The sequence below is a fragment of the Lontra canadensis genome, unplaced genomic scaffold (assembly GCF_010015895.1).
Source record: "Lontra canadensis isolate GAN:19392208 unplaced genomic scaffold, GSC_riverotter_1.0 scaffold128, whole genome shotgun sequence".
Taxonomy (NCBI): Eukaryota; Metazoa; Chordata; class Mammalia; order Carnivora; family Mustelidae; genus Lontra; species Lontra canadensis.
Genome location: NW_022631122.1, coordinates 3,630,847 through 3,653,614, shown reverse-complemented (window position 1 = coordinate 3,653,614; position 22,768 = coordinate 3,630,847). Strand labels below are relative to the sequence as shown.

The window sequence follows — 22,768 nt, the reverse complement described above, 5'->3', positions numbered from 1 at the left end:
CTTCAGGTACGCCTGGTTGGCTCATAGGAACGTGTGACTCTCGATATCAGAGTTGTGAGTTCGAACCCCACATTGGGTGTAGAGATTACTTATGTAAAGAAAACTTAAAAAAAAAAGAAAAAAATTCTTGAGATGGTTAGGAAGGAGACGATATGATGTGGCAATAAGTCACAATCTCCTATAGTGCACCAGCCTCTGAAAAACATCTAAGGATAGAAATAAGGCTATGGTTAGAACCTCTCTCCTCTTAGGATTTTAAATAAGAAAATATAATAAACGGATAGAAACTATACTAAATCAATAGATCGAAACCATCACATACTACTTTCCACCAAGTTCTGCCTGCATGGCACTAAGAACTCAGAATTATTTTCTCTCCTTTACATTTTCACGTGTTCCTCTGCACAAATCAAAATATGAAAATACACTTTAAATGTGTGCAACTATGTCAGTTGCACCAAAAAATTTTAAAGAAACTACGTCAGTTATACCCCCCCCAAATTATCCATAGACCATGTTATCCCAAAATACAAGTGAAACTGTATACACACAAACTTACACTTGGATTTTTCCTTATGATCATCTTTGATGAGCCTTGCTTCTAAAACCATCAGAGGTCCCAGAGCAGTGAAGGCTCATTCACACACTGTTAAGAGATTATTAAATTCTCGCCTCACTGACTGAACACCGCTCTTCTGCCAGCGGCCCTAATTAACACCTGGATTAATAATTGTCAAGGTCTCACACTACAGTGAAACCTTACTAGTTTAGATTAAGTAAAAACCCATATAGAACGTTAAGGAAGATTTTGACAACACAGAATTCTAACTGAAATGGGAAATGTTTTGGAGAACCACACCTTATTTCAAAACTAGGCACTTACTACTATACCAAGCACTTAAAAGGCAAATTGGAAATTATACAATGAACCAAGGATTATCCTATGCAAAGTCCTTTTGGAAGAGTCAATACTTACTCCACCAATGCTGCCACTGCTCAAAGTATTTTTGGAGTGTCTCTTTCACAAGGATCTTCGAATAGCATTAGAAACTCATTACTTGTCTACGGCCATACCACCCTGAACGCACCCGATCTCGTCTGATCTCGGAAGCTAAGCAGGGTCGGGCCTGGTTAGTACTTGGATGGGAGAAACTCATTACTTTACAAGTATGTCTCTTATTTTCTTTACACAAAACAGTTGTTTGCAATTTATTATTAGTCTTTTACACTAAGCTTGTTTTTAAATTTCCTTTGGGCTACTTTTAAAAGCCAAGACTATCTCTTACCTGCTCAAAAAACACATATATCCCTCCATTTATCAGTATTTTCAAAAGGCATTGCCTTGATTCCTGTAGTAACAGAATGAGGAAAGTAACTACTGCCTAGTCTTAAGTCCTGAGAGGACTTTAAATGAACATATAATTTGACACTCCCAGAATTCAAAGAAACCAAAGCTTTTACGTTATATAATTTAAACATGCCCAGAAAAATATCATTTTTTAAAATATTTTATTTATTTATGAGAGAGAGAGAGCGAGCATGTCCCCGTGCCCAGGATGGGGCATAGAGGGAGAGGGACGAGCAGACTTCTGTGCTGAGCCAGACTTGGGGCTCGGTCCCAGGACCCTGAGATCACAACCTAAGCTGAAACCAAAAGTCAGATGCTCAACAGACTGAGCCACCCAGGTGCCCCAGGAAAATGTCATTTATCTATAACCAGACTTTTCCATATAAATATTGTAAAGGTAATCCCAATAAAAATAAGCAATAAATCTGAATACATAATATTGTGTTATATTGAAGCAGCTCACTTATATACTGGCCATGCAATATATCATAACTAATAAGGTGTTAATATATTAGTTTAAAAATACTGCATTAATAAAGTGTTAAGTATTTTCCAGTCACCCATTTTACTGCAGAGCTGAGTTATTATCTATGTAACCGAGACAGATTTGCCACCAATGTAAGAAATTATACATTAATACTAACTTCTACAAATAACAAAGCTGGGGTAGGTCTTTTCCTTAATTAGAATAATATACAGGGATGTACTGAGAAGGAGGCACCATTTAGCTCAGTCTGATTAGGTTAGGTTTAATTGATTAGGTTAGGTTAGCATAGGTTAGAATTAGGTTAGGTTAAGGTGGGATTAATAAACTTCTCTACTAGAGAAAGAACTTTGTTCAAGTTAGGAGAGGAGTTAAGTCCAAACTAAGCCAATTACACTTCCTTATAGATGAGTCAAAATGGCACATAACCTGAAAACTGAATATACTACCTTCAGCATTGCAAGGGACAAAGTTCTTCGGCCTCCAAGTCTTTCCTAGTCTAACCCCAACTGTTCCCTGGCTAACTCCTCCCATCCTTCAAACATGGTAATAGAAACACCACCACCTTCAAGAAACAATCCCCTAATTCTCTCAATTCATGCTGAATGAACGTCAATGGCCCACTTCTGTGCTTTCAAAGCACACTGTCAAACCTCTTAACAGATCCCCGCCATACCGGAATTACAGGCCACCAAGCGCAGCCTCTCTTACTAAAATATAAGTTCCTTGGGGGGTGAGATGAGGTCCTAAAGATGTATGCCTGACCCGCCCACACCCGACCCCCGCCAGGACCACACACACTGCTTGGTACCTAGTAATCATTCAAATGACCCTGGATAAATCACCTGCAGATGGAAATTGCGAGAGAGCCCACCATCATCTATAATGCTCACATCAATCCTGGGAGGCAGCGAGGGTAGGCCGTTACCAACATATATGTTCTTTAAACGTGAGGAAATGCAGTTCTTTAACACTCAAAAATTAGCATCTTGAAAAATAAACTTTTGCTCGGGAATTTTAGAAAAGTAAGTCAATGAAGTAAAATGTTCCTTCTGTTGCCCTCCCTGGAACCGTGAGTCTATAATATGCATCTGCCGGGGAGGAAGTGTCTTTGCCTCTTCATTACGCTGCCAACGTCTTGACAAGAGGGAACATTAGACTGGAGGAGAGGTAAAGAAAAAAAAAAAAGAATATGGACATGAACACACGCCCCTCCATCAACACATATGCTCCTCTCCTGCAACCTTTCGAACCAAATGGTGTTTTTTGACAGTGACAGAAAGTACCAAATATTCCCTGCCACTCGTCCCACTTCCTGTACTCTAGTTCATGTTCCTTTCAGATCTTTCTCAAAAACGCCCTCAGAGCCAGTGCGGACATCCCCACCGAGCTGATAACAGGGAGAATTACTCAGTTGCAAGGTGTAAGGAGGAAGAGACCCACTCCAGCTGCTCCAGAAGTTCAAATGTGCAGATAAGCCTCCAACTATTTTTAGCTTTAGCTTTGCCCAGGCTTTAAGAGACAGTGGTTCACTACAAGAGCTCCCGTTAGTCTAAAAAGCCAACAATCCCCCAACTTGATCCCAATTCTATGTGTGCCATGAACAGTTCTGACACTTAGATTTCACAAAATACTCCCCTTCCCTGGGGAACGTCATCATTTTTTAAAACTTGAGAATCCACACAAACATAATCAAAATTATTATTGCCTGGATTTTTGAGTCATTGTCCATCTGGACCTTTGTTTAATAAGATCCTACTGGAAATGGTTCACAGACTTCCAAACAGTTCAAGTTTCCTAATCTACGAAACTAGGAAAGAACAAAACTCCTTTACATGCAGTATTCTAATTTTGAAGGTTTGTGTCCCTTTAAATTTTTTTCCATTGTTGGAGAAAAGAGTGAAAAGAGAAATCCTTTTTATATGTCATTTTCTCTGCCCAACAATTCCATGCCAATCAGGTAACTTCTCTCACATAAAATCGCCAGCTCTTGCCCTCTTCAAAATGTATCCCAAGTCCCTAAATTTTTACCCTCAAAATGTTTTCTGGCATCATCTTCTCTTATGGATATGGTCAAATGATTGCTTTAGAAATAGCTGGGCACTGGCCTTCACACTGAACCAAAAAAACCAAAACAAAACAACTCAAAAAACCACACATTATGCTGCATCCATTCTTCCAAGTGGGACGGGTAACAGACCACGCTACAGGGCCCAGTGATGGTGGCCCAAGTGATGAATGAGTCTGCTCTGTTCTGTAGGTCACCATAAACATAAGGTGACAGCGGCCTTCATCTTGAAGCTACCACAGCTCTGAGAGCACTGTTTCAGGGGTCAGACACTGTTAAGGTATCTAGAAACTAAGAACATGAAAGATGTGTCTTCTTTCTCCCTCCCTCTTCACTCTCTGCAACCACAGAGAGAAAAAACATGAGAAGCACAAATTTCCCCTTTTGTTGCCCTACTTACCCTTAGACGGTGACACTCAGCAACAGAAAAATATGGTAGACATACATATTTGTTACTACTGACAAAAGGCATATATACTATCTTCAAGAGCTTTATATGGTTGAAATAACAAATGCTGGGGGTGCCTGGGTGGCTCATTCATTAAGCATCTGCTTTTGGCTCAGGTCATGATCCCAGCAACCTGGGATAGAACCACTCATCGGGCTTCCTGCTGTGAGGGGAGCCTGCTTCTCCTTCTCCTTCTGCCTGACGCTCCCCCTGCTGTGCACTCTCTCTCTGTCAAACAAATAAAATCCTTAAAAGAAAAAAAGAAATAACAAATGCTCATAGCTAATGATTGCAATCTGTGTTTTCTATCTCCTTACCAAAAAAAAAAAAAAAAAATTAAGCTTGGAAAAATAGGACTCTCCTCTCTCAACCCAAATAAACTCAAATCCCAACACTTTAAATGACTGGGCAAACTATATTTCATTTCTTGCAACCAAGCAATTCTATAGATAATAATATCCAGTTGAACATATACAATCATATTCTAGATGATGTGACTTGTAAGAAAAGTGTTGTCAAAAACACAGACCAAGTTCATCAATACGATCAATGGGTCTTTATCAGGAATAGAAATGTGGCAACATAATGGTAGGTCACAGACTGTCAAAAGGAGCGCACTGTATAAACTTACTATGGGACTGTCACAATTCAACCCTCTCAGTACAACAGAATACTTTTTAAAAATGCACACAAAGAAATTTTCAGAGGACTGGTCTGCAAAATCCTTTTCTGAAATCCTATAATGCTATGGGATAAAGTTTATATCTAAAGCAAACACTGTTTTCATGATGAAACGTCCTTCAGAGTTTGACTCATCCTATCATCCCCCAATTTTTCTTCTCAACCCCAATCAGATGGGAAAAAATAACCTTCCTGGAAACAACTGTTCTACGTAAACACTTGAGGGTGTGATCCTTGATCACAGGATCCATTTCTTATTTTAATACCTAAACATATATACAAAGCCTGGCACACAGCAGACACTAGTAGCAGGTTGCCGAATTTAATAATCTACCTTAAACCCGTGTAAATTATTTCAACTGTTTCCCTTCTGTGCTTAAAAGTGGCCTTACGTGGTCTTTATTATTAAGGATAACTATGTGACGGCATTCCTTACAATCTCCAGACTTAGTGCAGTTATTTGCCTTTTAAATACTATTTGACTACTTTATTTTAATCTCTGTCATCTACTACTGTTCAGAGGAGAATTTCTAAAAACGGGAAAGACAACCAAATACCTGTATTTCCGTAAGGCTGCTACACCACTTTTTCTAACGACCGATTTTATTAAACTAAACTAGTCAATGCTATAGTTGTATGCGGTAAGCGGAAATCAGCCAAAAACATACAAAACCTTGGTTGATGGGGAGATCTTGGTTCTTCAGTGCCCACTCACTCAAGAGAAGCAGAGCGAGGTAGGGGCAGCAGCTCGGGCACTAGGAACGGACCACCCATCACAGCAGACGCCAGTCACCTGAGGGCACTGAACACTGGAAGAGCAGCCAGTCCAAACTGAGGTGTGCTAGACATGCAAAATATATACTGCAGAATCAATACGAAAAAAAGAATGCAAAACATCTTGTTTTTATATTAGTCACAAGCTGAAGGGATCGGATTTTTGTCTATTTTGATTTAAGAAATATTATTGAAGTTACTTTCACCTGTTTTTTACTTTTTGGATGGGGCCACCAGAAAATGTCCCATCACACATGCGGCTCACGATACCTGCACCAGGGGGTGCTGGGCTGGACCCCCAGACCTGGGTTCGGTGCCCAGCACCAAGAACTTACTCGGCTTACTCTGAACCGCTGATTAACCTGGGCTTCGTTTCTCCATTTATAAAACTAGGATGACGGCACCTTCACCTCTGGGTCACGGTGAGGATGAAAGAGCACTACTGCTGGAACGCGGTGGACGGCCATCCATCATTTTTAATCAGCAAAGAAAGGATTACTAACTCTCATGACACTACTGCTCCCAAACAAGTACACGGAAAGTTTGTCAATGGGGAAATAATGGATTGTTCTTTAAACAATGCATGATTCATCATTATATTACAACATTTCTCTCCCTGACAATAACCACTAAGCATATAATCTGACTCTACAACACTGACCAACACTCCAAAACTACATTTCTGTGATTTCTGGTTTATTTCTACATAAAATAATATTGTCTAATTAAAGGTCTACTGTTTGAATGCTGTTTCAAAATATATAAAAAAATGATTGTTATCAGAGTGATTCATTGCGCCGTACCTAACAATTTAAAGCTAAGAAAAAGCAGCAAAGCCAAAAATCCCTCCCAGAAATGAGGTTCCTAAAATCTAAAAGTCCAAGAACTACTGGATACTCATCTGGTGTACAGTTTAAAGAGTTTCGCCCTAGCTTGAACATATTAATATTTCTAAAAGCAATCTAGAACATTAATCAGCAAAAAATAAAAAGCAAGAAAAAGTTACCTTTGTTCCTAAGTTAGCAAGCTTATAAGGAAAAGTTCATTGCAAAAATCAGTTGTTTGAGTTAAGCATTAATATTCTTTGAGGAAGGAACGGTGGAAGACAGTTAAACTGACTGGTGAATAAAATTCTATATTTCAGATCTGAGGAATTTCAGAAACAAGGATCATTGGGGAAAGAGCGGGGGTGGGGGAATGAAGCAAGATGAAACCAGAGAGGGAGACAAACCTTAAGAGACTCTTGGTCTCAGGAAACAAACTGAGGGTTGCTGAGTGGAGTTGGGGTGGGAGGGATGGGGTGGCTCGGTGATGGACACTGGGGAGGGTATGTGCTACGGTGAGTGCTGTGAATTGTGTAAGACTGATGCATCACAGGCCTGTACCCCTGAAACAAATAATATATTACACGTTAATAAAAAAAAATTTCTCTATTTCATGTTGAAACACAGCGCATTTCCGGGACTCTAACCAACCAACCAACCAACCACCATCATAGACACCAGAGGTCAGCTCTATAAGTATATAACCCTTGGTGGGCAGGCCATCTTTCATGGTATAGTACAATTTTAAGGAACCGTATGTGTAAAATTTGCTAAAATGCCTAAGACTTCCTATCTTTTAATGGAGAGGGAGGAGGAAGAATGAACCATAAGGACAGGGAAACCATGGCCTTGGTGAACATCGACTGGAGTGAACACACAAGGTTTTCAGATGAGTCAGTTTTCAGCAGAATGACCCTGACACTATCTCTAACATTCAAACATACAAGAAAATTCCCATAATCCTAACAGATGTGATGTGACACTTCAGACGTCCTGCAAATTAAAGCAAATTACCCAACTTTTCTCAAATTTCCTCTTCCCACTAAAAACTAGTTAACTATAGAAGAAATTAAACACACACTCACTGACCACGGGAGTCCCCAGAATTACTGTGGCTACCTGTCACGGCCATGGGTACTACTGGGGAGAGGTACAGGGTATGACTACATTAATGAAATGGAGGATTTCCAAAGTGGCTTCATAGCAGGGAGGGGAAAAAAAATACCGAGAATGAACAAAAAGGCACCAGCCTACCACAGTACCTGCCTACTCACAGCTGCATCTTGAAGCAATGTTATTCAAACTGCTCAAAAAGTCTGCTCCTCACCCCCAACCCCCACCCCACCAGACTACGGAGGTAGGACCACCATATACTCCTTGTCTAACTCCCTCCAGAGCATACAGCGCAGCGCTAAACGTAAGCCACACGATGAACAGAGCTGTTGAGACTAACTCTTTTTAGTGTCCGCTTAGATAAGCAGGTGGTCCAGTGAACTCCCGAGTTTATTATACAAGGGTAACCCCATCCTGTCCCTCTTTAACACTCGAAGTTTTAGGACGCCCCTTCCTCCTCCTTCCCTCCCAAGCCCTCAGAGCAGAGAGAGCTGCCTGCCCTGTCATCCCCTCCCACCCCACTTGGTTTAAATCTCTCTAATGCCATTTACCCACTCTGACTCATCTGTCTGTTTACAAAACTGCCCAGACCCACCAATCCTGAGCTCGGGTCAAGGGCTATGCGTGCTCAACTACAGGGTCTGAAGGCACCCGCTCTCTCAAAACCTCCTGTCACTCCTGAGAAGTGAATAAGCAGCACACGTGAGTCCCCCTTTAAAAAGTCATGTCTGGGGGTGCCTGGGTGGCTCAGTGGGTTAAAGCCTCTGCCTTCGGCTCAGGTCATGATCTCAGGATCCTGGGATCGAGTCCCGCATCAGGCTCTCTGCTCAGCAGGGAGCCTCCTTCCCCCTCTCTCTCTGCCTCCTGCTCCACCTACTTGCGATCTCTCTCTCCGTCGAATAAATAAATAAAATATTTAAAAAAAAATAAAAAAAAATAAAAAGTCATGTCTGTCTGAAGTTCCTCAGGACACTAAGGAAAAATTACCAGTTTCTAGAGTAACCGACCGCGCCAAACCTGAAACTAAAATTTCAGAAGCAAAACCCTCCAACCCTAGAGAACCCAACCCAAAAAGCTCACCCAACACCCTTGGTCACACTCTGAAGCCGCATGCATGTGTTTCCCCCCATTACAAAGCCACAACTTCACATCACACAAGCCCAGAATCAACTTTAGCAAAGAGAATACAACCGCGCTGCCAGCCCACACCCAGTCACATACTTCCCAAATGCAAAGGGACCGTATAAAAGACAAAGTCTCAAGCAGATGCCAAGAGTCTCAATTAGGACATCTCCGTGTGTCATGTGCTCAAAGACAGACACTGAAAAGAACGAAGAACAAATTAACCATTCATCTTAGAAACGCATCCACCAAGAGAAGGCATTTTAACAGAAGAATTAACAAGTCGTCCACCAACTTGGCTTATCCAATTCTGGAGCTCTGCAATGCTTTCCAAATTACAAAGTAAAGGAATACTCTGTACCTCTGAATTAACAGTGTGTTTCCCATCTTTATTCTCTATACCCTCATCTACATCTCACGACAACTCATTTTTTGCGTATGTATGGAAATCTTTTTTGGGAATGATCGCTGGAATAAAAAGCCATTGACGATCCCTGAGAAACAAAAGCTCGACGATCAGATTCCCCTTCTACTGTTTTACTGTGCAACTATTCGTAAGTTCTCATTTTGTCTTCCCTCGTTTTAAAACTCCTTCATGCAATTTGCAATTGAACTCTACCACAAAATGCGGTTTTAGAAATGAATAGGCAGTCTTTACAACAGTTTGAATTTGCCCCCTGTCAAAGCCTATTTACATGACACAAATTTGCAAGACAAGCTTGAGCCATACAACGTCCACAGAAGTGCTGAGGGAAAGACAGACTTTGCCCAGGATGAAGGTCAGAGAGAAACCCAGGAATAATGCTGGAGTTAACGACGATCAAAATAAACAAGAATCCCACCTCCTTTCTCTGCTGTTCCGGCTAACCTAGGTGTATCCCTGTTTTCATTTCCACTGATGTGGTAAAAAAGAAAGATACTGAGAGTTTAATAACTATAATGAAGTGTAAGAGAAATATGTATACTCTTTAAAAAAGAAGTATAATGTGTAATATAAAGATGTTCATATCATTAATTTCAAAAACACATTTACCAGGGCAATTTTATTTATTTATTTTTTTAAAGACTTTATTCATTCATTTGACAGATAGAGATCACAGTAGGCAGAGAGAGAGAGAGGAGGAAGCAGGCTCCCTGCCGAGCAGAGAGCCCAATGCGGGGCTCCATCCCAGAACCCTGAGATCATGACCTAGAGCCGAAGGCAGAGGCTTAACCCACTGAGCCACCCAGGCGCCCCTACTAGGGCAATTCTGATGCATGTATCTGTCCAAGGGGCAGAAAGTCGAGCTGTGCAGGCACACGGGGCACCGGGAGGACAAACACCGGTGAGGTTCTCTTCCCAGCAGACCTACCAAGCAGAGACAGTGCCCTGCAGGGGGTCCCAGCCCCGAGCGCCTGCTCATTCTAGGCGGCCCAGAATGAACTGGGCATGGTGCATCCCAGTGCCGGGTGTGGGTCCAGTGGCTTCCCCTTCTCCCAGTCTGTGCTTTCACACTGCTTTCCCCTTAGCACCACATGTCCCCGACTTCACCTCCCATCTCATTTCTTTCTCTTAAAGGGAAAATTCCTTGCTGATCCAAAATAACACTTTCAGACGATCTCAGCTTTCTGTGCCCCTGAATAAAATCCAGAAGGGCTGCTAATGCGAGCAGTGGCCCTGAACAAAAGCCATCCTGTCAGCCTCTTGGATCCTGAGCTACATTCACACACTAACTACTACTAACCTGTGTGAAATTAAGCCTACAGACTTCCAGCCACGGTCTGTTCTGAAGTGCCGCTCACCTTTGAGGACCTGGTTCCCTGTAACAGTACAAGACAATGGCCCGGGTTCAAAGCAACCATGAGCAGGACCCAGAGCCACTGCTCGAACCGTGCAGGAGCAATCTTCAAACTTCTTCTAACTACTGATTTGTAATGTAGATACTGTGCTGATTTATAACAGGCACACATTGCAAAATACAGCTCAGAGGAAATAAAACAGGTACTCTGTTTGGCACAGGGCCAGAAACATATTACCTGCCCAGTCTCAGTAGAATACAAATAGAAACAAGTTACTTCTCTTCTCGGCTGTGTTGCTCCTCTAAAGATTTTCAAATAAGCCAGAAACTAATGTATTTCCTCAGTTTATTTCAGTCTACCTATAATCATGGTCTCAAACTTCTTGGTTTTCTGAGACTCCTCTTTACAACCTGAGGGACCCAAAGACCTTTATTTATATGGAGTATATTTATTGATAGTTATTGTATCAGAAATTAAAACAAAGAAACTTACAAAATATTTATCAATTCATTTTAAAAATCACTGAACTCATTACATATTAAAATAATATTTTTATTAAAAAATAATTATTTTCTGAACAAAAGTTTAATGAGAAAGTGGCACTGTTTCACATTTTCACAAATCTCTTTAATGTCTGGCTTCACAAAACATAGCTGGGAGTCTCACATCTGCTTCTGCATTTAAACTATTACATACAATGTTTTGGCTGAAGTATATGAAGAAAATTCAGTCTCTGATACGTAGATGGAAAAGGGAGGACTATTTTAACAGCCTTTTCAAATAATTGCTAATAGTCTTCTCTGATATTATACTAAACACCGACAAGTGATAGTTTCTTAGAAGGTTAGTTGTGATAAAAAATCTGAAACCATATCAATGACATTTTGAACTCTGTAACATTAAAAGTCACGGCTCTATCTTCCACTTTGAACAGAAGTCACAGAAGTACCCACGCATGATTCTGTCACATCATCTACTGATCACCTGAAAAATACTGGTTCTTTGACTCTTTTCCAAATGTTGGCACTTTCCTTACACAATATTATGAAGTACATCCGTGGGGCGCCTGGCTGGCTCAGTGAGTGAGATGTATGACTCTTGAACTCCGGGTTATAAATTCGAGCCCCACGTTGGGTGTAAAGATTACTCAAAAAATCTTTTTTAAAAAAGAACATTTTATCATTATCAAGTTCACAAGGGAACTGGGAATACTGGGAAGCCATCAAGCTCGAGGTGGCAAATACAAGTTTTCCAAATTTCTGATTTTTCACTTCAGAGCTCAATTTTTATCACTGGCAACAAATGCTGTCCACTGTTTTCCTTGAAGTAACAAACCTGCTTTATTCACTTTCAAGAAAATGTCTGCGAAACACCCAAGTTCTGAATAACCACCGTTTGTCAATCCTCCCTTCAAGTAAAAATGATGCTCCTTCCAAAATGAATAAAGACAGTTCACTCCCCAAGTCAAACAGACCCTCCAAAAAACGGGTACTTAAAGAATGAGATTTAATAAAATTAATAGTTTTTACTGCCTCACTAAGAACACTGACTGGCACTATTTTTCACTCAGGGTACATGACTGGTTGAACACCACGGCTACCCGGGCCAGTTTGGTGCCACTGCTTTGTTTCATGCTACGGCATCCCCAGTTTTATCCAGGCTGCTTCCGTGCAAATGTCTGCCCAGTAGGAAAGGGTAAATATAAAAAATAAATAAAAATTTTTAAAAAGGTAAGTATCATTTCAGTAACTACTATGCAAATAGCACTGGCCTCACACCCCACTGCAAGGGTCTCAGGAATCCAAGGGTCGTCGACAGACACTCTGAAAACCAATGTTATAGATCAATGAATAGCTATCGATTACCTACATATATAGGATTGTCAAGAGTATAAGACACAGTTACTACGCCAAGAGGGACAGGGGTATAGGTATACATGCACACGCACAAAAACCAACCACAATGCAGAGCAGTTACGATCAACTCCCCAATATAACAGCACAGAAAATAAATGCCATTAATTTTTCTAAGGAAGGGAGATGATCCCTGGGGTTGGAGCAGCTAGAGAGGGACTCAGGGAGGAAATGCATTTGAGTTGAGGTCTGAAAAAGACAAGGAGGGGTGAGAGCATTCCAGGTGGAGGGCACAGCCTGAGCACAGGCACGTTCAGGGCACAGTGAGAAAATCTGCAAAGTCACAGACAGGGAAGGGAGCAATGTCCTAGCTGCCAAGCACCCTAGCCCAACCCAGGGAAAGTAAGACACCTTGACCAAGAACCCCAACAGAGTGATGACCTGGGAAGTAAAAAGGCTGGAAAGGAAGGCTATGAGGTCAAGGTGGAAGTCTGATTGCCAAGCTCAGTAGTCTGAACTTGACCCTGGAAACCACAAAGCCCCTGAAAGAGGTTAGGTTTGAATTTCCAAGGTACTCTGGAAAGGCCAATCTGAACCGTCTGCAGGAAGAATGAAGGTTAAGAGGAATCTGAAACAGAAGGCCTACTTGGAAGCCAGTGACCCACGTGAAGCAAAGGCACGAGCAGGCCTCAAGACAACATCAAAGGACATTCACAAAAGACAGTATGACAGGACTTGGTTCCAACAGGACAGCTGGTGATGAGTGGCTAGCCCAGGAAAATCATTAATGGGCATGATGCTTATTCTAATAACCACAGCAACGGGCCCTAAAAAAGAAAGGGAGGCAACACTACTCAAGAGGACTGGGTCGGTTAACCGCACCTAGAACATAAAATCCTAGAGAGAAAATACTCGGGGTCTAAGATCCAGTTCAAATGTCACATCCCTCATCTGTGTTCTTTACAACCTTGCATGTATCACTGTCACAGCACAAAATTCCATCTCTCTCAATACCCCCAAATTACCTTTGCATTCCTAGTGGCGGATTCCATTCGTTCTGCTCAGACATTTTTTTTCAATGAGCTCATACTACGAGTACTTGTAACTGACATAACACCTCTCCCTTCTGTGCTGCAAGCGAGATGCTTGTCCTCCAGAGATGAGCTTTTAGTGAACTGGGAATGCGCGTTACTCTCCCTCAGTACTCTCAAGGCCTAGCTTCTAACGTGTGTTTCAAATGCCTGCTGAACACAAGAATCCCAGGATAATCGGGCCCTAGAAACAAAAATCAAGTTAGCTTTAGGCTTACACACTTTTCCTTCAAAGTGTCTACGCTCTGCTTACTCAAGATGTTGATTATGAAATTCAGTTGCATTTACAAAAATTAGCAAAAAAACACAGCTGCCAACAATTCATTAGAGCACTAAAAATTCATACATCCTCAAACCAGAACAGACAAATCTCACAGCTAACTTACTTCTTACCGGAAACGTACACTGGGAAAGTTGGTACTTGCCATGCAGGTCTTCTACTTTCTTCCAACGTTCTGTACCATGAGCCACACCGTAAAAAAATTCTTCCCAGTCCCAGCTACAACTACAGATGAAATCTAGCAACGTGCTCTACAAAGTAGGTACTGTTTTTCCATTTTACACTCAAGACAACTACCGCTCAAAAAAGGCTAAGTATCTACATCTAGTTCAAGTTCACAAAAACTAGTTAAAAGAGAGCAAGAAGAACCGCCAATCACGAAACCACACAGTGCTGTGGGTGGCGATTTCAGTCAGGTTCCTTCGTGTCAGATAGAAAGCAAAGCAAGGGAAACAAAGGGAACTCCTCCACGATTACAGTACAGAGGGCACAGTCTTAATGGAAAATCCAGGAAGAGACTTTACCCAGACACTCTCCTTTGAACCTTAAGATTATTTTACAAACACTATCATGTGCAACATAGAGTCCTTCCCCCAAGAGACATCCAGCCCATTCTTCCTGTGGTTCTAAAGGTTACTCTGCTTGTGATTAACAACAAAAAGGACCTTGGTTTTGGAGCGAGAATGATTTTGGCTAATGCTCTGGATCCTGCTCTTGCCTGCTTTGTAGCTTAATACAAGTGTCCTGGCTTCTTTGAATATCAGCTTTCCTTAACTGAAACACAGAGGTAAAATGAATAAAGTCATTAAACAGTGAATAAAGTTTATAACCAGCATCCAGCACAGAGTACACACTCAATAAACCTGAAGTTTCCTTCATCCTATCCCAACTCCACCAGAATTTTTTCTCTAATTTCAGCATCCACACAAGATTATAATTCCAACAACTCACTTGGTCCTCTGTAAAATCAGAGTAAGAATCAGAGTTCTTATCAAATCCACTTACTGTGTGGATACACAGTTCACAACAAAGCTAAAGTCAGCTAGTGGTAGCCAAACCAGACTAAAATCTGGGTCTTTTTAATTACCCAGTTCAAACAAAACATCAAGACAAGACAAAGTCTGAATTGGTACAGCTGGCCTACACATTCACAAACCCGAGGCTTATCCTACATTACATTAAGAAACCCTATGGTAACTCTTTAAGCAAACACGAAACAGACCTTACACAGTGGTAGAGAGGACCCACTGGTATGTCACTGTGTCCTAGGATGTAACATTCTAGATACAGTTCAAAGAGAAGGGTAAAAGAAACCCATGGCCACATAAGGCCCTACTACATCACCCTAAGAAAGCTGTTAAGGGTCTTTGGCATAATCCAAGCGGTTAAGAACAATGAAAACTGCCCATTTGCTTGTATGACCAGATTTAATTAATGAGAAACTGAGGAATAATGGCATTATTATTAATAATTTCTTCAAGCTACAAATCTCCTGTAAACTCAGGAGAAGCAAGCCAACGTAATAAAGAGCACCCACATTCTAGAAATACAATCCTAGTTTTAAACGCCAGCTCTCTCTCTCTCCCTAGTTATGGGACATCAGCCAAGCTACAGAATCCCAGTGGGCCTCAATTTCCTCATCTACAGCAATTCCAGCTCCTTCACAAGACCATCCTAGGGTGAAATGAGACATCTTACATAAAATGCTACAGGTTAGATATTTTTTAAAGAGGCAGAGAGTATGAATATGTTTGATAAGTAGGGAATATGGTTTTTCTCTACCTTCTTACGAAGATTCCCAAATTAGGAGCAGCAAAAAGGGCTTTAATTACTGTTCAGTTGCAAAATACCTCATGAACAGTAGACATCAGGGCACAGCCAAGCAAACGCCACAATTATCCATTGTACTACATACTAACTCAGCAATTGAGCCAATATTTCCCTGCCCTGAGAGAATTACACCAAGAACAAAGACAATGAGTGGGTATTCACAGACACCAAATCTTAGCATCAAAAGCCATTTTCAAGATGTTTTTGGTCGAGATGTTTTCAAATTGATTTTTGGCCATGGGGCTTTCTTCAAGGGAAACATTACAGGAAACCCACACAAGTAACGTACGAGAGTGTAGCTACACTGGGGGACAGCTGGGTCTCCTCCCCATGCCCTCTCCGAGTGCATCTGGCTCCCCTCCGCAATTCTAAGGAGCCCCACAGCTTAAGAACACTTTTAAGGAAAAAACTTCCCCAAACAAACAAAAATGGATACTACCACTTTTCATGGCAGAAATGGGAGGTGAGGGTGTCTAAGTGACTCATCCAAGGTTGTTAACAGCAACCTAAGTCTAGAATTCAAACTACAGAACCCTAGTCCAGTGTTTGTCCACTCAGAGTCAAGCTCTTCTTAATACTGAATGCTTTGCATCAGAATTTACCCTTATTTTTAACATATATTTAACAGTCTGTGAGTTTCAATCTCCAAGTTTTAACCTGGCATCCTTACTTTCTTAGTACTCTCTCATTACTCTCACATTACTCATTCTCTTATCACTTTGCTCTCCATTAGTCTTGTCAGGAGTCCGGAACAATGGCACCGCAAACATTTCATTCCTAGCATGACTTACCAAGCCCATTATGTTTGTGCCCAGCAAATCTGTGGGACAGTAAAGAAGAATAATGAGACTCAAAGGGAGGATCCTCTGAAATGTGTGGTGCCGAGATCCTACTGCTTTGCCTAACCTGCTCAATGTTTCATTCTATTTGTTGTATCTCCGAAAGAGCAGTTTATCAAGTGAATGCTGGGATAGAAATGACCAGCTTCTTTGGTAAACAGGTAATATTTCAGGAGACCCGAGGGAAGAAATAGTGAGAAAGAAGGACGGCACGCTTGTGAGAGTCAGTCTAAATAATGTGGAGGTCACGGGGGAAACAAAAAAGCTCACCTAAGTCCAAAAGATTTCCAAAACAGAAGCCCTTTGGGAATTCAGGTTGGCAGAGAGAGGTCCTCAAAAAAGGGTCCTTCTAAGCCAAAACAACACCCAGATAGATCAATGAAATGCGAACTGTTCAACAATCAGGTATGCTCTGTCCAAACTGGACTGTTCCACGATGACCACAGAAGTCCTCCCACAATGGAATAACCACCTACATGTTCAAGGACAATATTATTATGGAACGCTCTTTTACTTCTAGTGATACGATTTATCTACTAAATTAACCAGCTCTTTCTCTGCAACTGCGTACAGACTAAAGATCAACGAGATAATACACCAAAGAATGCCCAAGAGAAGCATTAACTGTGCCAGGAGATCAGCTTAGGAACCTATGTGACGTAGAATTTGTCAGGCAACAGACTCTTCCTACCCATTGCACAGAAAATCTCGGCAAGTGTTACCTGCTTGAAAATCACTGCTATCAGAACTGGGGCCAATGAACTCATCTTTGTCTCAAAGAAAAATGTTCGGCTATATTAACAAGTCAAGAGCACAGTCCATTGTTTAATTTGCTTATTTCTTGGTTATTTAAAGCAGAATGTCAATACTCGCCTGTGATTTGGGTAACATATGTGGCTAATGCATCTTTATAACTAAATCAGATGCACATCAATTTTATTTATTTTTTTTAAAGATTTTTTTAAAGATTTATTTGAGAGAGCAGGAGTGAAAGAAAGAGAGTGAGCGGTGGGGGGAGAAGCAGGAGAGAGTCTCAGACTCCCTGCTGAGTGTGGAGCCAGATGCGGGGCTCAACCTCAGGACCCCGAGATCATGACCTGAGCTGAAACCAAGACAGATACTTAGATGACTGAGCCACCCAGGTGCCCCAAGATTTTATATTAAGTAACCTCTATACCCAATACGGGGCTCAAACTCACAACCCCAAGATCAAGAGTCACATGCTCTACTGACTGAGCCAGACAGGCACCCCAAGTAACGTTACTGTTAAAAGCTTCTAATATGCATTTGGATGTGCAACAGAACGGACAAAGATAATCTCTCACAGAGCATTCTGCATAGAAAGGGACCTTACACCCTAACATCTCTATAAATCTTATTCTAAACTCTTCCCTGTCAGCTTGTTGGGAGTTTATTTGGACTGACAAAGAGTACCCAAAAGAACATGAAACCAGAGACTCTCTTTTTATTGGAAAGTTCCCTTCATATGCCTTTTAATCTTGAGAACTGATCTTAGATTAACTCTCAGTGCTTGAGAGTAGTGACTATGTTTCATGAGTTTCTTTCTATTCTTTCAGAGTTCTTCTATTTATAATTGGTTGCCAGTAATCCAATAATTCTACGAGAAATTCTATTATGGCATTTAAAACTTCCTTTTGGGGCGCCTGGGTGGCTCAGTGGGTTAAAGCCTCTGCTTTGGCTCTGGTCATGATCCCAGGGTCCTGGGATCGAGCCCAGCATCGGGATGGAGCCCAGCATCGGGCTCTCTGCTCAGCGGGGAGCCTGCTTCCTCCTCTTTCTCTGCCTGCCTCTCTGCCTACTTGTGATTTCTATCTGTCTTAAATAAAAATCTTAAAAAAAAAAAAAAATTCTTTAAAACTTCCTTTTAAATGCTGGGTTTTTTAAAAGTTTCTTTCTAAAGGTTAGGAAGAAATGGTAAACAGATACTCATACTGGTCAATGATATAAGCCTTCGGTAGACAACTTGATGACATCTATTAAAAGCCAATGAAATGTACAGCCTCTGCCCTAGCAATTCCGTTTCTGCAAGAGATAAACAAGGATACAAAGATGTACATACGTGGTTGTTTATCACAGCAATGATTATAAGAGTGGGGAGGAGGCAGGGAAGGAGAGAATAAGGGACAGAGGAAGTGAGGGAGAAGAAAGAAAAGCAAGACAACTGTTCAACTGAGGGTAAATCTAAATCCACACAATGACATACTACATATAGCCATTAAAAGAACTATGTGCGTTACGTGATACCATGTAAAGGTACAGTGACGAAGTATGTTTTCTAATCTGCTTGTACTCAAGACTATATAGACTATGATCACAAATGGTATATACATAAACGTAGACACACACACACACACACACAAACACACAACCTCTACAGATTTTCAAGTCTGAAAAGAAAAACATGAAATTATACCAAAAAACTTGCTAAGTAGTGTCATTTATTCAGAGGTGTAGATTATTCTGTTTATGTCTAATTCCCAAGTTTCTAGAGGGACTGTACATCACCATTCTTAACCCACTGAGCCACTCAGGTGCCCTGTACATCACCATTCTTAATAAAACTAAGACAAAAAATGCCCTTCATGAGTCATAAAAACATGAGGACTTCTAGAATAAGAGATAATATAGTAGAAAGTTAACCATAAAAATAAAAATCTAGTGGCTAAGTCAAAGTTACATAAAGTTCTGCCAAAAACACAGCTCACAATGAACATCCCTTTCACATAATTACTCATCTCAAGCCGTGCTAGAAATGTTCTGGACACATGTTGAAAGGACTTGTGCCCTAGAATAAGGGACCCATGCTCAAGTCCCAACTGTGCCACACACCAACTGTGTGACCCTGAGCACTCCGCCTTCATGAGACCCAGTAGTAACAGACCCCACCTCGGAAGGTTGTGGGGATTAAAAAGAAAGAAGGGTATATAGAGCACACGGTACTAAGCCTGGCACAGCAGTCATAAATGATGGCAATTATCATTATAATTGCTGTTATCACATATTAATCAAGAAACGAAATCATGACCGCTTTAAGGGCAGCGACCGTACCTTATTTTTGTTCATCCCTGGATCCCTGGCACCTAAAAGTATGCCTGACACACAGCACACCCTCATTCAGTGTTTACTGAATGAAGTACAGCTAAAATTAATTAACCTCCCTGAATGTCAATTTCCTCCTCTGGCAAAATCATAAAACACCTTGCAGAGGTGAGAACTGGTAAACATTAAGGCACCTAGTTCAAAAGAGGCTTCTAATAGATGACAGCTATTATATTAGTGAACTTGTCTCTGTAGGTTTCAACAGGTATGAAAGCTGAAGGGAGAAAACAGGTATAATTTTTTCTCTGAATTTCCTTTCATATTTGGGTCCATTATTTTTATTTAGACTCAGGAATGAAAGTTCTCTCTTTCCAGGCACACATCCTAGCAGGCTAATTATTAAAGTGGTAATCTTTATTTTTTTTTTATTTGTTTACACATATTATGAAAGCAGTTTTCTAATATACAACAGAACAACATAGACTATACTCCATTTGTCCCAAATTTATCATGAAATACACTGATTTTTTTTCTATTATCGAACCCTTTATTTTTTAAATTAACATATAATGTATTATTAGCCCCAGAGGTACAGGTCTGTGAATCGCCAAGTTTACACACTTCACAGCACTCACCATAGCACATACCCTCCCCAATGTCCATAACCCAACCACCCTCTCCCTACCCGCTGCCTGGCAACCCTCAGTTTGTTTCGTGAGATTAAGAGTCTCTTATGGTTTGTCTCCCTCCTGATCCCATCTTGTTTCATTTATTCTTTTCCTACTCCCCAAACCCCCCCATATTGCAACTCCACTTCCTCCTATCAGGGAGATCATATGATAGCTGTCTCCACATCATCGCAAATGGCAAGATTTCATTTCTTTTGATGGCTGCATAGTATTCCATTGTGTGTGTCCGTGTGTGTGTGTGTGTGTGTGTGTGTGTGTGTGTGTACCACATCTTCTTTATCCATTTATCTGTTGATGGACATCTAGGTTCTTTCCATAGTTTGGCTATTGTGGACACTGCTGCTATAAACATTTGGGTGCACGTGCCCCTTCGGATCACTACATTTCTATCTTTAGGGTAAATACCCAGTAGTGCAATTGCTGGGTCGTAGGGTAGCTCTATTTTCAACTTTTTGAGGAACCGCCATGCTGTTTTCCAGAGTGGTTACACCAGCCTGCATCCCCATAAAGTGGTCATCTTTAGACTGCCACAAACACTTTTGGCAACGCAGCCCAATTAGTACCTTAGAACCTGTGAGCTTAGGACATGATACATACAATGTATTAATCAATCAGTACTTCTCGGGCTTCAAATCAAAACTTTTTTTTTTAAAGATTTTATTTGTTAATGTTTGACACAGAGAGAGCACAAGGAGGAAGAACAGCAAAGGAAGAGGGAGAAGCAGACTCTCTCCCAAGCACAGAGCCCAACGCAGGCCTCCATCCCAGGAACCTGGGATCATGACCTGAGCCGAAGGCAGACTCTTAACCAACTGAGCCACTCAGGCGCCCCCAAATGAAAACTTTTAAGATGACCTGAATTGGGAAGCACAAGAAAAATCAACAGGATTTCTATATATATGACCAAATGGATTATTAAGGAAGTGTAAGATTCATGAAGGTATTCAATTTTAAAAGTATTTTCTTCACAAAAATCAAAACAAATGGGAATGCATTTTAAGAAAAAAAGCAGATCATCAAGAGGAAATCAAACCACTAAGTTCTGTGTAGGGAAGTGAAAAAACTACTGACATGAAACCAGAAATAATTTCATATAAGTCATAACATTCTTGTACTGTATTAAGAGAGAAACAATCATCTGAGGAGGAAAAAGAAAAAAAGCTTTACCATTAGGGAGAAGAACTCAAAAAACTGCCCAGATCAGTCATTTGTGCAGCTTTGCTTACTTTTCCATGTCCGATCTGACAAAAACCTCGAATTTCATACAACAGTGTTTAATAGAAGGTTTATGGTCCTATTTCTACAATGATTTCTGTTGAAAGGCGAAAAGGCTACTCAGCATTCATTTGCTGTGAGTTAAGGTTTTGGTTCCGCATCCTTGAAACATACCACGCCGCGATTTAGCGGCGTCTCCTGGTTTCCATTATTGCTCACTGGAGTGCAAACACTATTTAAGAATCTCTATTAAGAAAATGATAGTTTTGTGGTGACTTCCAAGACAACTAGAATAAGCATATTCAAGTGAGGCAGGGTAAATTTTACCTTATATGGATTCTATTTCTGTGAAATTTTAGCATAAAAATGATGTATGAAGAGAATAGCAAAATCCTGCAAATTCTCTAGAATCTGGCATAATGGGTACACAGGGTCAATTCTACTAATCTATTTGAGGGGTTTGTTGAGTATGTTTTAAAATTATTATATAACATTTTTTTAAATTAAGGCAGACAAAAAAAAACATTAGGCAGACAAACCCCACCTACAGTCTCATGCTAGTGTTGAGCTGCTGAACAGATTAAAATGTAAAGTGACAGAGACCCACACTGACCAAGCACAAAACCAGCAAGAGTTGTACAAATCTTACCAGCAGTCTTGGTGAGCACTGGCCAATCTTCCATTTAACATGGTGCTTCCCTTCCCAAAAAAGGATGATTTAACTCACCAGAACCAAAGTACAAATGATACCAGGAAGAGAAATCTAAAATCTGTCTATTCTCAACAGGGCAGATTCTATTAACAGTTCAATAATATGCATATATTATTAATATCTACAGTTTTGTCACAAGTTCATCCACCCATCCAAATATGACCGGCACAGAACTAACTCCGATACGCCATGCACAGTGCCAGGTGCTGGGGATACAGTGACGAACAAAGACAAAATCTGCTCTCCCGAAGATTACAGTCTATGGAAATACAGACATTAGGTTACTACCTTATCCCCACCTAGTCAGGGCACAGTGTGACAAAGGAATCCTACTGAATTCACTAGAAGGGAGAAAATGTACAGTGGGCAAAGATAGAATGGAAAAGTTATAGAGGTGGGGCACCTGAGTGGCTCAGTTGGTTAAGCATCTGGCTCTTGATTTAGGCTCAGGTTAGGATCTTGGGGTTGCGAGATCAAGCCGCAATGCTGGGCTCCAAGCTGGGAGAGCAGCCTGCTTGGGATCTTTCTCTCTCCCTATCCCGCTGCCCCTCCCTCTCT

At 41.0% G+C, this 22,768-nt stretch overlaps 1 protein-coding gene across 10 annotated transcripts in view; it reads right to left on the bottom strand.

The window, feature by feature from the left end:
• AKAP13 (A-kinase anchoring protein 13) overlaps positions 1 to 22,768 on the bottom strand; it is a 313,801-nt gene that overhangs the window by 275,314 nt on the left and 15,719 nt on the right. The window lies entirely within an intron of this gene.